Raw genomic sequence first — 15,024 nt, forward strand, 5'->3', positions numbered from 1 at the left:
ATCACATTAGAATCATTAATAACCAGGCGTAACTTTTTTTTTTTTTTTCCCGGGGTAACCAGCACCCCTTGCCACCAGGCGTAAACACGATAATTATTGGTAGCATCATTTGCAATCCATGCCATCTACCAATCTGTGGGCAGAGCAGTAGCTAAACTTCCCAATCTGTGGGGCTTATTACACCTCTCTGAAAGCAGCCATAATACGCACTTGATCAGCCAAGAACGTAACGGCGGTACACTGAATGGACCAGAATCCAAAGAGTTCATAAAATGCACAGCTCTTACGGTAGTTCATAATTGCGCAACAATTTATAAATTGTTGCGCATTTTATGAATTCACAAAATGCGCAGCGCAATTTATAAACTGCGCAAATTCACAGATTGCGCCTAACAAGTCGAAAACGAAAACATCATGTTACGAGTCACGTTGCAAGTCATGTTGAGACTACCCTCAGTGGTAGGAGAGAAGAAATGGACAGTATTCGATCTTTTTTTTGTCGAAACACTTGAAGAAGCAAAGACCTGGATCGGTATTCATCACGGCACTGGAAAGACCGCCACCATCAATGCGATTTTTACAAATGACACGGTGAGAAAATGTCGTGCAGTAATGACAAGAGACATACGTTTGTATGAAAACTTGAGTACTTTTCAAATGGTGGTTTTGTGTTTTGCAAGGGGGTGTCATGTCGGCTCACGCTTTAGGTAGATCTGTGACCGCGGTCAAAGTGTTGACCGGGGAAAATTTCACCTTGACCCTTGACTTGCAGAGTTTATCATCTTTGACCTGTGACTTGAGCATTTCTTGTCGAACTTTTGACCTACACTTATTTCTCTATTTTCCTATACACACCTGCACTTGTAACCTAGTATAATATTTTCTTAGTGCGTGCTACCAGCAGCTAGGAGAGAAAAATCATTATAATTACGGCAAAATGCCTGTTGGAACTTTAAAACATCTTAGAGATCCTTACTTTTCTTGTGAGTTACGTATAATCCCGTAAACTTAATAATAGCTACGTATAGTTTTCGATTGTGGGTTTTGAACCTTCCGTATTGTCTTGACCCTTGACCCACTGTAAGAGCTATTTAGTGGCCTTGACCGTTGACTTAGAGTTTGACCGCGGTCACAGATCAACCTACAGCAAGAGCCTGAGTGACACCCCCTTGTTTTGCGTAAACAGCTGTGTTTTTTGTAGTGGTTGCAGCGCCACACTCACGTGATTGCCAACTGTATGGTGATCAGGCCCACAGAAGTATTCAAGACCATCGCTAACAAGTTAGGGGTAGCCTGTCAAGGTAGTGAGAAGCAATGCCAGCAAGCAGCAAAGGAGTGCAGCAAAGGAGTACACCAAAAGTGCTAAAGATCTTGTGTAAGTCTTATATTATGTTTATAGTATGGGGACAATGTTTTCGTGCAAAATTTATTGGGTAAGGCCACTCCAATTGGTAATTATGTTTCTGGTCCACCGCCCGCATCCTTTTTTTGGAGAATATGAAATTTCAGAAATACATGGGTAAAATGCCCATATCAGCTTTTTGAAAATCCTGGATTTCAGAAACAAATATTGGGCTGCAACAAGTGTGCTAAATCTAACTATCTAAGTGCCCAGTGTATTTTATCAGTGAAAACCTGCAAGAAATGGGCAGAGTGCATAGTACGGATTGATATACTCTAATAGAACAGTCAGTAAATCAAAAAAAAAAAAAAATTCTAATTGAGCAGTCACTTTACTGTTGCTTTGTTGCTGAATTCTGCCCGCCCGCACCTAAAACTGATTTTCAAAGGACCAGAAACATAATTACCAATTAGAGTAGCCTAATCTAAAGGGGTTTAGCCCAGTAAATAACACCATTGATAGTTTTTGGTGTCATCACAAGTGTTGTTGGGTTCATGTAAGGCTAATGTAGAAATAGATTCTACAGGTTTTAAAATACTAGATACAGCATTGTTGAGTTACAAATACTGATATTGCTCTTCCTTGTGCTCACACTTGCACTAATATATTAGAATATTTACAAAATTATGGGCGTACTTACTGTTGTTTATGATTAAAGTTGTTGGGAATACAACTACAACTAGTCTGTTTCCAGCATTTTAACAGCTAGATAATGTCTGGTTTATCGTTAAGAATCTATTCTAAGCCCTGCATGTCCATGAGTCCAGTCCGCAAAATACATTAGGCCGTTCATGTACAGTGAAAAGTTGCCATACAAAGGAAGTGTTTACAAGGACCATTGATACCTCTAGTATTCCATAGGCTTGCTTTTCATGTTTTTTGGAGGTCAGTCAGTAAAGATGCAACACGATTTTGTGAGCCATAATGTTTGTCCAGAAAACTGTCACTAAATAATATGCCCTAATTGATCTATGTATATTCAGCAGTGCACCCCATTCAATCCTAATGGTTTGCATGATCATTTGGAGGTTAGCACGTAATAAACAGTTTTATTACATATGAAATGGAGGGCAGTCACAGGAAAGAAAACACACAGTAGAATATCTCCAGGGAATTATGCAATTCTCCTAGGCATTACTTTCAGTGATGTAAAGTATGGAATTAAATCATGATATATTTTTTGCAATTGATGTCATGTCATACATTTGTTGGTATAACACAAATGTCATTCAAAAGCATGGCCGCCAGGAGGAAAGCCGAGTTGCTGACAGCTTTCAATCATTTTATGTGATAGTAAATTTGGAGGACGCAAAAAATAGCCTCCAGCTTAAAATGATTTGCTTAATACCTACTGCATGATAGTACCTGTACTTCAGTCAGATTTTGTGCCTGACTTCAATTCACACATTTCTGAACTGTTAGACCTTCTACTAAGAGCTCATATGTTAGGCTGACTAGACTACATTCAGAAATGCATCAAGTCAAGTAACACCTCCAGGAATAAATGCTTGACTTTTTAACACTAATCAACAGTCTCTATCACCAATAAAGGTATTAATTTGATCAAAGAGGAACTGTTGGCAATTGTAAGCTCTTCAATCCCTTTACACCTTTATATAAATTTTATGATTAAGAGTAAGAACAAAGCGATTATACAGAGGAGGTTGGACATGCTCTAAGCGCCACATAAAGATATTGCCCTTAATTGCATTGTTTTATATGGTATTTCACGTGACCCTCAATAGTTGCAATAAAAATTTGAAAAATGATGGGGTCGATTAGATATTCGGATGGTGCTTCACGTAAGCTTCAAGGTGATGTACTTTGTTTTGTAAAGGCGCTTGGTGATTGGGGTGAAATTAATAAGTTGCGGTTTGGTGTGTAGAACTTCTCCAGAATTGTCACGTATGTATTCTATAAGCAGAACAATGATACTTTACCGAATTAAACTGAGATCGATGTATAAACCTCTTCAATAAAATGAGTTTTCGCATAATTTGTTTTAGGGGCACTTAAATCATGTCCAACCTCCTCTGGCGATTATACATGTATAGCCCAGTCTGTGAGTTCAGTCCACAAAATACATTGGCTAGGCTGTTCTGTATAGAGTAATTACAAGACACCTCTATTATTCCATAAATTTGCTGTTGGTGTTTTATGAAGGTCAGTCAGAGAATGTGCAACTTGTTCTCGTGACCCATTGAGTTTCAGAGGGCCTATTTCAGGGGGTATCACTAAATATAATACATACCTATTGTACCATACGAAATGGAGAGAATTATCATCCTCCAAAAACACCACTAAACTCCAGAGACTGCAGGGAGCCATGCAATTCTCTGATACCCACTTAAGCATTACTTCAGTGGTCTAAAATGTGTAATTAGAACATGGATTCTTTCCAACTGTGCCTATTATTGTGTCGCATCTCTGTTGGGGTATTAGTGTACTACATGTCTATTCATATTTGCAGTCTCCCTTTCTTTAGCAACCACCTATAGTCTCTTTAATAGATCATCCTGTAATGAGGTTCCATGGTAGCCATAGAGTAACTTTGCGTAACAAGTGTTAACCCTTCCTTGTCTCTTGACAGTATTATAGTGTTGGATGAGGTAGACCAGTTGACAGAGAAAGTGATTACCTCACTGCTCGACTGGAGGATCATCTTGATTGGGATTGGTAACACCTTTACCATCACTAAGGCTACTGGAGCATGTAAGTTGCCTACTATGTTATGCATAATGTACATGGTTCTGCCTAGATACAACATACTAAATAGAAAAGCCGTTTCAAATGTTTTGAAACTCAAACATCTCGGGTATTTACTAACAGATAATGTTGGTTAATCTTTTGACTTAAGTGCTGCTAACTAGTCCAAGCAAAACTTTATTAAACTTCTTTAAAACTCTCTAAACTAGATGCATCATAGGCTAATGCATACAGCAGTGATATCATAAAGTACAATAGTGCTGTATAGTAGGGAGGACCACAAAGGGGTAGGTGTGGCCCATGAGAAAGCATCACCCAAAAACCAGCCTCACTTTTCCCAGACGATGATGAGGCAGTATTGGTTAGGCAAAACTAAACCCAAACAAGCCTTCAGATCGACTCGAAATGCTTTCAACAAGTTGCTACAGAATTTTTTTTAAAATTATTTAACACAATTTTCTACTGACTGAGTAACTATGCCTTCAGACAAGCATAACTCAACAACGGCTAAGGCTACAGGCTTGATTTTTTCACTGTTCGACATTGCTTCGGCCCGAGAAGTTCCTTTTGGCATACCACAGTACGTACAATGTATTCTTCACAGCGTCCTCCTTTGTGTCCCATTCATCTTTGCTGACAGTTAAAAGTGTCAATTTAGCGGTTGCACGTGATGGCTTCCTTTCGTAACAGAAATCGTCCGTATTATTGATAGTGGCTACTTTGATTGCAGAGGTGCTTTTTGAACAGTTCTCGATTCGTACTGCTGTGTAACGGGTTGAACATAGTTGACAATGAAGTGTAATGGATATTTCACTTTTCAGACGATAATTGATATAACTGGGGCATGCGATGCCATTTCTTTCTTTTGATGTGGTATGCGTGGGTTCACCAGTCATAATAATTATTTACAAAGTAGTACACAAAAAAATTGGAATTTTCAACTAGAGTAGGGACCATAGCACATGGATAAAAAGTACTGAAACAAGTTGGAGTAGTGCACAATATTAAATCACAGTATAACAATAAGAAGTGTTATATCCCTACTGTGCTCAAGATACCATAATGGAAATGCACAGTAGGGATATAACACTTCTTATTGTTTTACTGTACTACTCCAGCTTGTTTCAGTACTTTTTATCGATGTGCTATGGTCCATACTCTAGTTGAAAATTCCTCGTGTACTTGTTTACAATCTTGTGCCTGGGGATATTTGAAGTGTTGTGGACAGGCTGCCAATTGATTCTGGTTAAAACATATCCAGACAAAATATAGGGCCTCAACACATTTTTATTGTAAAAATTATTACAACTGCAAATTCAAAGTGTTCGTTATAACAGATGTTATACTGTACTCTTTGGTGAGCTGTACAATAGCCTTTTTGTATTTGCAGGTCAAATCGTCAACTTCTCTGCATACAGTGTGCAAGACATAGTCACCATCTTAAATGAAAAGTTCAATGATTTTGAGAAGTCTGCCATCGAATATTGTGCGAGGAAGGTTGCTGCAGTGGATGGGGACCTCAGAAAAGCATTGGACATTTGCATGTACGAAAAGTTGTTTTTGTCAATTACTGAATGGCTGGAAATTTGTACTTAGGGATGAATTTTTCACAGTTTTTGGCTTATTAATTTCATTAAATAGTTTTCAAAGATAAAAAGGCATTGCAATTTTCAGACATATTTTATGGGTCCAATAAACCCTTTTGTTGGTTGTTCAACTGAGTACAGTGTAAAAGTAGCATCTTGACAATTCCCACAATAATCTACATAAATGATGGGATTAAATCAATATTAGTTGGGCTGAAACAATGATGGATTTTTAATATCCGAGTACTCTCTAGCATTATAATGATTGATTATTAACCCATTATTAGCCCATTAATGGTCACTGCCGCCATATGGCGGCATCGCATTATAACTCACTCATAGAATAAACTTTAGCCTCACTATAACTTGTAAAATGCGTTTCATAGCAAGATGCGCTAGTACTGAAACGGACATGCTTATAGACGTCCCGTTTCTGGGATAACTGGATCCTTCCCGGACTAGTGCGCATTTGTTATGTAATAGTGTAAAGTGCAACCTTTTATAATAGGCAAATTAAATTGTTCTTCGAATTGAAAACCAGTAGCTGATTACAAGGAAAGTGTTATACATCGATGGAGACAGGTAAATTTGACAGTTGGCTGCTTTATCCCAGACGTGGCATGGTGGACACTAGTGCAGATATGCATGCGCAACAGCAGAAATTGGATATATCACGAAGAAACCAGCTGTGGAATGGTTCATACTGTAAGTGAACTGTATAGAATGGTTATTTAGAGTGTAATACACCTTTGTAAGTAACTAGTTGGGATTCCGTTGTTTGTTCGGGCTGGTTATTACCAAAGTTTAGGCTTTGTTGTTTGAAAACTTCTTTGCGGTTACTGTTTTGTAAACAAAAACAACACAGTTGACCTCCTTAGTTTATAGTGAACATTTTGATATATGGTTACTAAATAGTTATGTGTACTGGACCATTCTTATAATGCGATTCGGCAATTTGGCCGGTGGTCCCAGAGAATTTGGCCGTCAATGGGTTAATTAACAAACATTTGCTACTTTTAGCCATACCTATGTGACATGTTTTGTAACATGTGTATACCACATGTAGTTTAAACTTTTCAAGTAAATTTAAAGTACCCAGTAAATGTTCCTGACAAGCGAAGTGCTTTAAACTCCAGAAATCAAACTTCACAGCATCACTACCTGACAATAAATGCATCATGTGAACTGGATCATGTGATCTTAACAAGTACCCGAGTACTCATATTAAAGTTCTTAAAGAGTTCCCAAGTATTTGCAGTATTTGTTTCAGCCCTAACTATTAGCCCTAACTATTAGTACTAACTATTAGTACTAACCTTCATTATATGCACACAAACTGGATTGTCAAACTTCCATTAATTGGGATTACTATCCTAGGGAGTTTCTTCTTTATAGTCATTCTCTTCTTCTTTACCCTGAATATCTTCTCAAGCCTTCTTCTAAGAAGGCTTGGACTCAGGGGGCTTAAGGGACGGGGGGGGGGCAGGAGTTCGTTAAGGTGAGGGGTGACAAGCACACTCCCGCCCTCCCCTGAAAATGAAGCCCTGCCACTCCATGTATTAAGCATTTATGTGACTGACTTAGCTTTTATATCCCCATGGGTGGCATGTTAGAGAAATCAAATAAGGATCAATGGATATAATTATTGTAACTGGTTAGGATCATGTCTTAACTAAAGTCTTTAGTCTTCCCCAAGTTCCATGGAAAAATACATACACATTTTTGTTTTCATGGTTGCTTGGCTGTCCACAAAATTTTTATCCTCGAAAATTAATGATCATCAGGGTTAGCTCTATGCTTTCTAATAGGTAACCTCAGGGAAAAACAAGTAATCCTCATACTCAGTCTGGCTGCACTGACCTATATATTAGTGAATCACTTTGAAAGGGGATGCATGTCCTTTCCTTACACATATGAAAATCAAGAGCAGTTTTGAAGCATTGCATGTCTACAGAATTTTTATCAAATAACATGAGACAAACTAGAAAACAGATGAGAAGAATTAAATTGAGTTGCACTTCCTTAGCAAATGCTACAATGTACAGCATGATAGAAAATGTGACATTTATTATTGTAATAGTTGTCACTTAGATTTCTGTTCTGTTGTTTGTTACTTATTCATGTGCGTACAATTTACAACCTGAGGTTGTGTATGAGATTGTTGTAAATACAACACCATTCCCTAATAGAACACTCAACTACTCTAAAAGAGCAGACAGGTTTTGTGTTTAAGACTGTATTTGCTTATATTATCTTTCAGACATGCTAAGGCAATAGCAAGAGGGACAGGACAAAGAGACAGAGATCAGCTTTAAGCTATTCACAAGGTAAACCAACTTTGTTATAAAACACTACACTGCTGTAATAAGTATGTGTATATATTGCCACCACAGCAAGAGTAGACACTATCAACATCCAACACATTGGGACTGCCTTCAGTAGTGTGTACACAGAGTCAGCAGCAACTCTTTGTATGAAGGAGTTACCACCACAGCAAACTGTGGCTCTAGCCACTTTAGTGACCATACAACAGAAACAGGACGTGACCTTGGGAAAGGCATAGTGATGGTACTCTTGACTGTATGCGCGTGCGCGCACGCACACACACACACACACACACACACACACACACACACACACACACACACACACACACACACACACGATGTGATGCTAAAATTCCATTTAAGCACCAGACCAGGTGGTGACTTGATCTGTTTACGCCCTTCCTTTTATACCACTGGATGTGTGTGTGTTTTATTAGAATAATTTTTGTCAGATGTTCATTGTGTAGTATTTACTATACCTGTTGGTGTTGTTTCAGTTCTATGACGCATTTTGTAAAGTGTGTAAAAAACATTTGAAAGGAAAGTGCTGTCAATCTGATGGTGAATTCTTTGACATGTTGGAGTCAAGTGGATTACTGTCATTACGTAAGAAGAAACAAGTTAGACTAAGCACTGTAAGTTGTAGAGTTGTCACTGTTGTATACTAGTAGCATATCACTTCAATAAGTTGTGTCATATTGGGTGTACAGTGTTGGTTGTATAGTTACAAATATGTACAAATATCTCTGTGGGTGCATGTAGTGTTTGATGATCGTACCTACAAGTGTAACTAACACACAAACACACACACACACATACACAGCCTAGCTAGCAAAGCCTTTGAGCTGGCATTTTCCCCCCGGTTCATAACACCAAGTACCCATTGATGTTACAACTTGGTGGGCTGGTTCCCCAGTTGACACCGGGTCCCTGTTTAACAGTTGGAGTAAAGTTTCTTGCTCAAGGAAAAACTAGGCATCAAACCAGATTACCAGGCCGGTGCTCTAACCACTTGGCTATACTATGCTGCCTCACACACACTCACACATGCACTGCATCTCAAACTCTATCTGTCATTATTAACCTGGTCACATGCAATATATATGACCAGATTTGTGAAAAGGAGTCTTCCACACACATCAAATTTACCAACTTCATAACTTAAGATTGGAAAAGGCTATTGCCTTGAAATTTGGTCTGTAGTAGGCACCAACATAGCTCAATGGATTGAGAAAATTTCACTTTAATATGTTTCTTGAACACTTAAGTTATGGTCTCCTAAGTTCATAGAATTGGATATGTGTGGAAGACCCCTTTTTGCAAATCCAGTCTCGTATGTAATTAGCACGTGTTATTACCTCAATACAACAATGCAGTTTACATCAAAATTTGGTCTATACAGGTGTTACTAAAAATGGAACCAGCTGATGTTGATAGACTACTAAGACAGGACAGAATCACTTGTAACATATTAACTCATACACTCAGTTGAGATATCATCAAGACCATACATGATACACGTATATATTTTGTATTAACATATAAAGCTAATGTATGCATGAGATAGAGAATTTTAACCAACATGACAACAATGGAAGGTCACTTTAAACATTGTACAAACTGAATATCTAGCAATTGGAAAACTTGATGCAAGAAAACAAATGCTCACTCATCAGCTGATAAAACACCAGACCACCACGTTGAGGAAAACAAGTGCTTATTGTCACCATTTTCTTCCATCAACTGTATGGTATTCAGTAAACACGAGAGAGAACATTTGACTCAGTCAGTTCACTAGTGCACAAAAGCTAACAGTTCCCAAAAGTAGGGTTGGGTGGTATTGAAAATTTTCTCCATGGTAATTGTGGGGCTTATCATGATTATTACAAGTATCACAGCATTGAAATGAACTCTAGCATAACAAGTTGATGTTGTGCTACTTCTAAAAACCAGGCGCCATGCATCTAGCTAACTCATCTGGAATTAACTATAGACAGTATATACCACTATGAATTAACTATGTACTACTTTACAATAGGGTAGTTTTGGGTTGTGCAATAATATTATTAGCTAATTCTCGTATTTCGTAATTCATGAAATATTCGTAACTCGTTCAATTACGTTGCTATGCACTGCTAAGGAAGCGTTTGTTAAACAAACCGCTTTTACCAACATATTACGCACAAAATCATCTTCTAAACTGTTTTATAGTGTGACTAACGTGTTTTTTCCCACAAATTCTCTCGACAAAGCCTCAAAGCTGCTCTTCATTTTCGTTCGCGTACGTAAGGGATACGCCCCCCTTCAACTCGAAGCGATAGGCTATTCCTGGCAGTGTACGAGGCCTGCACCGTTGTTTTTCAGTTGCTAAATGCCTGAAAACCTCAAGGGGAAGGTAGTCTGAGGAAAGTCACCACACCCGTATTTCAGTCCGCCGAAAAGAAACCACCTCAGAGCAAAGTTCACCTGTGCAGAAGTTTAATACAGACTTCATTTCACTTTTACTTCTTACGTAAAAGCTGCTTTTACCGTTATTAAACGATTTTGCTCACGTGGGTGCGTACGAGGTAGGTTGATAGACCTTATTCACTGAATTAATTTTGAGGCGCTCGTAATTATAACTATAGCGTTTATAGCTGTTGCGAAGGCGTTGCGAAGCAGAATAATCCGCCTGAAGTTTGCAACATTTCAGGCGGATTATTGTCCGCCATTTTGAGTTCTTAAAGCCATTTAGCGTATGAATACATTTCATGGGGAAGAAATGCTGCGCCCCGGATTGCAACCGAGAATTTTCTAAGGGCTGTGGAATTTCATTCTATAAGTTTCCAGGTGATACTAACCGAAGAAGACGATGGATATCCGCTCGTAAAGACTGGTTGCCAACCAAACATTCATGGCTTTGCGGTGGCCACTTCATTACGGGTATTGTTTTCACTCTAATAGAGCACAGACAAAATGGTTCCCAATACACTCTAATAGAGCGTACACCCACTTTGTTGTAATGCAACGGTCACTTGCAATGCTTTAAGCAGATTAATTTTATGTGTTGATACTGTACACAGTGTGCTGGTTGCAACGTTTTACATTTAACGACACTGACATAAATTTGCAGATTAAACTATGTACCTTTTTTTGTTACAGTTGGTGCTAACCACTGACAAGGTTCAGAAGTACAGGAAGTTTCATCTCGTAGTCTCACCCCAGCCATCACTGCATATAGTGTAGCAGCTACATGGGAGCATGCCTCGCCTGCACCATTACAGTGAGCACAGATGATTGTTCCATCCGGTTTAATGCCAAGCCATGGTCTCAATGGTGGACTGTTCATACACTGGCTATGTTTAACCTTTAAATATAAAAAGTATATAGCTATAGCTAGCTGTAGAGGTGTACCGATAATCGGATCGGCTACAATATCGGCCACCGATATGGCATTTTTTACCAATATCCGTATCGGTACAGAACAGCAGGAGGACCGATATCACTACCGATATTTATACAGTAGCAATGGTTTGTACATAAACGGATTGTGCATTGGTTTTCTACGTTATTCATGTGGCTCATTAGTGCCAGTGGCTTATTGTTCACTCTGCAACAAGCGCTACGCTACGAGAAGCCATATAAATGCACGTGATTCTTAGTGTTCAGTCTTTACAAATGAAGCAGTTATAGAGTACCTTTGTAATAAAAGAAGGGTCACAGGATAACCAAGGAAACTTACTGTATCAGCTTCCTCACAAGCCATTAGAATGCGGAGTAATGCAGAAATATCCGTTTTAGGCTTCATGGGAGTATACATAAAAATATTTGTGGGTGCCTAATTGTCTGGATTGCACAACAGAAACTCAAGCTGTATACCACCACAGGTACAGTGTAGCAATGAATACATGCACATGTTATTATTATTATTATTATTATTGGGGGTACAGGTAAGGAGGCAAAGCCTGTAAAAACCTGATCTATACAATCAAACTACTACAAAAATAACTATACAATATCATACTGGTAATCATAATAAAATCTATCTAGGTGTGTCTTAAACAAATTGGTTGAATGAACATTAACTGAGTCATATGGGAGTCCATTCCAATCATTTATAATTCTTACTGAATAAAAGTGACGGCGTGGCAAGCAGGTAGCGTGTGGTTTATAGATCTTTAAATCATGACCTCTTGTTATAGAAGATGATCGAAGGGTAAATAAAGATGAGCTATCCATGTCCAGCATGTTATGAAATAGTCTGTATGTGTAAATTAAGTCCCCTCTACGACGTCGATATCTGAGAGATGGTAAGTTTTGGTTGTATGTAACTTATGCATTTAAAATATTTGCACAGCCTGCATGCAACTCAGGTTATTAAAGGTAGCACGTGCCGTCGTTAGCATGTGCATAGGGTTCACTTAGCAGATCATTTTCTGTGTTTGCCTTTTTTGTTTGTGTGTGCTTTTGTATCATTAATTTTGTACTGTTGTCTCCAGTAGATCTGCTGACTACTGTGAGGATAAATTTTACGAATCACTGAAGACACAGGTGTCATTTTGAAAAAAAAAATCTTCCTGTGATTTTGTGTTTTGTATTGTTTTTGTTTTACATAGCTATGTGTGCTCCAGGGGCTAGGGAAGAAAGGCTCTTCCGGCTACTCTAGTGTGAGGAAAAATCAACTATAACACAGAGTGCAAAACTCTAGACTAGTCACTGAGTACTGTATACCTTTGCTGTCATAAAGAGCGAGTTCTCGTTAACCTTAGTAATCAGCACATCTTCGACGAATCCAGCCACGAAGTATGCCCATGCTTCTGTACTTTTGTAACCTTTCAACTCTTCCATCGTGTATGGGCTAGGTGAATTTATAAGGTACACACAAATATCCGGCGATTCTACTTTGGGCCATAGAGCCCTCGAAGGCGACCAGTGGTCTCGTGGCAGAAGATATGGGTCTTCTTTCAATCCAATCAATTGAAGCTTCTCTTGGTATCGCCAAGAGAATAATTGCAATTAGTCAAGTGACAATCTACCAGAATTAAAAAAAAAGATTTTAACTACCAGGTATACATAATATGCAGTCCCATGGTTAACAGGCTATTGAGAGTTCTGTTTACTTCTTTAATTTGTCAGCATTTCATTTTGCTCATTATAACTACGCTGTTAATATATGACTGATCCATGTTGTCATTATTGTTATACTATTTTCACATTTAAAAACAAACTACTAAAATACATAGTATTGTTATAACAACTAAATGAAGCAGCCATTATCTACTGCACCACTATAAAGATAAAGACAAAACAAAGTCAAACTCTTGTACTGTCATGTATTTCATTGCATATATTTTATCTAATCAAAAACAGCCAAGCTGTAAAAAAAGGTGCGGCCCCCAAAAATGCCATGGTGAAAAAAGATGTGAAATCCAATCTATTTCCAAGAGTTTGCTGCAGTACTTCTTTTTGCTGTCTTTATCTTTATAGTGGTGCAGTAGATAATGGCTGCTTCATTTAGTTGTTATAACAATACTATGTATTTTAGTAGTTTGTTTTTAAATGTGAAAATAGTATAACAATAATGACAACATGGATCAGTCATATATTAACAGCGTAGTTATAATGAGCAAAATGAAATGCTGACAAATTAAAGAAGTAGTCAAAACAAAGTCAAAACAAAGTCGTTAAAGTATTTTGTCGAGTGATTTGTTCGATGGCCTTACCTGGCAAACGAAGGCGGCATTGCACTTCGGTACTCAAAATGGCGTCTGCTAAAAATTGCTGATTCACGTGACTGTCGCCATGGAAATGTCGTAACGCTTCCGGGCGCTTATCATTCTAATTGAATAAGGTCTATAGGTACACACACACACTTTTACGAAAACAATTTCAGTAAACCAGGCGCACGCCCACATCCGGCCTTCGGCCGGCTGTGGGCGTGCGCCTGGTTTAAAAACAGTTTGTACATTATAATTTATTTGCATGGGTGAAGTTTGTTTACTACCACAAATGCAAGGAGTTTGGAAATACCAGTCTAATTTATAGAGTGCATATATATCTTGAAGGAGGCATATAGATCCTGTGTATAGCTAGCAGATAATTTACTAATGTGAGGCTGGAATCTTTATCCCATGGTCACAGTAATACGGCATCTGGTACACATCCCTCGCATGTATTCTAATAATTAGTGCGTCACTTTGTGTAGTAGTGCATGGGTTAGGCTTGTTTACTGAAATACTGATTGACAAATACAATATAGCATTGTTAAGGCCACTATTAAATTTTGGTGATTTTCTGTTTTTCATCAGAAAATTTAGAGTGCAGGTCATTGCCATTATCTACCACAATTATAGCTAGCTAGACTTACTTTCATACCTCAGCTCTGTCTAACTGGAAGTTGGATAACTGTACACATAATGTGGTATCCTAACAACCATAAGATTCTCATGTGTAGTGACAATTCACTAACTTCTTGTAAAATTTTAACACTTATGTCGGACTGTTTACTGCACAGATATTTTGCTTCTCACTTGGCTACAATGCACAAGGTAGCTACTGTATGGGTGCAGCAATCTTGAAAACTGAACTGTACATGCATGCATCCTCAATATTTCATCAGTCAGATCAAATAATAGTTAAATCTTTAGTAAAGGGAAAATATGTGTGCCAGCAAAAATACATGTGTGCGCTGATGAAAAACAAAACAGTGACCCAACACGTGTAAGTGTAGCTATACATGTATAGTTGCAATAAGGAGCAGCTATATTTCTGCTATGATATATATCACAATAACCATTTATTATACTGGTATGGGTAGGTTAAAAACCACCATATAAGAAGCCATTTGATCGAGGCTGCATGAACTTTACATTTGTACAGGGTCAGGCTGCATTGGCAGTTAAATAACGTTCCCTTTTAAAGAAGTTTTTAACAGAGTATCGAACGCACCCAAATCACAAGGGTTCTTAATTATTTGTCATGAAGTCTTGTCTGAAGTGAAGTTTTATTCAAATTAATTCTATGC

At 38.2% G+C, this 15,024-nt stretch overlaps 1 long non-coding RNA gene across 4 annotated transcripts; it reads left to right on the forward strand.

Annotated features, from left to right (window-relative positions):
* The first annotated feature begins 377 nt into the window (after positions 1–377).
* LOC136258048 (uncharacterized) lies at positions 378–9,583 on the forward strand. 4 transcript variants are annotated; one of them, XR_010702530.1, is made up of 9 exons: positions 378–591; positions 1,202–1,375; positions 3,993–4,114; positions 5,499–5,652; positions 6,203–6,399; positions 7,955–8,021; positions 8,088–8,262; positions 8,519–8,656; positions 9,424–9,583. It is a non-coding gene; the product is annotated as an uncharacterized lncRNA (long non-coding RNA). The 4 variants fall into 4 exon arrangements; XR_010702531.1 differs by lacking the exon at positions 6,203–6,399; XR_010702529.1 differs by lacking the exons at positions 5,499–5,652; positions 6,203–6,399 and having other exon boundaries at positions 1,187–1,375.
* The last annotated feature ends 5,441 nt before the right edge of the window (positions 9,584–15,024 follow it).

This window comes from Dysidea avara, chromosome 6 (assembly GCF_963678975.1).
Source record: "Dysidea avara chromosome 6, odDysAvar1.4, whole genome shotgun sequence".
Taxonomy (NCBI): Eukaryota; Metazoa; Porifera; class Demospongiae; order Dictyoceratida; family Dysideidae; genus Dysidea; species Dysidea avara.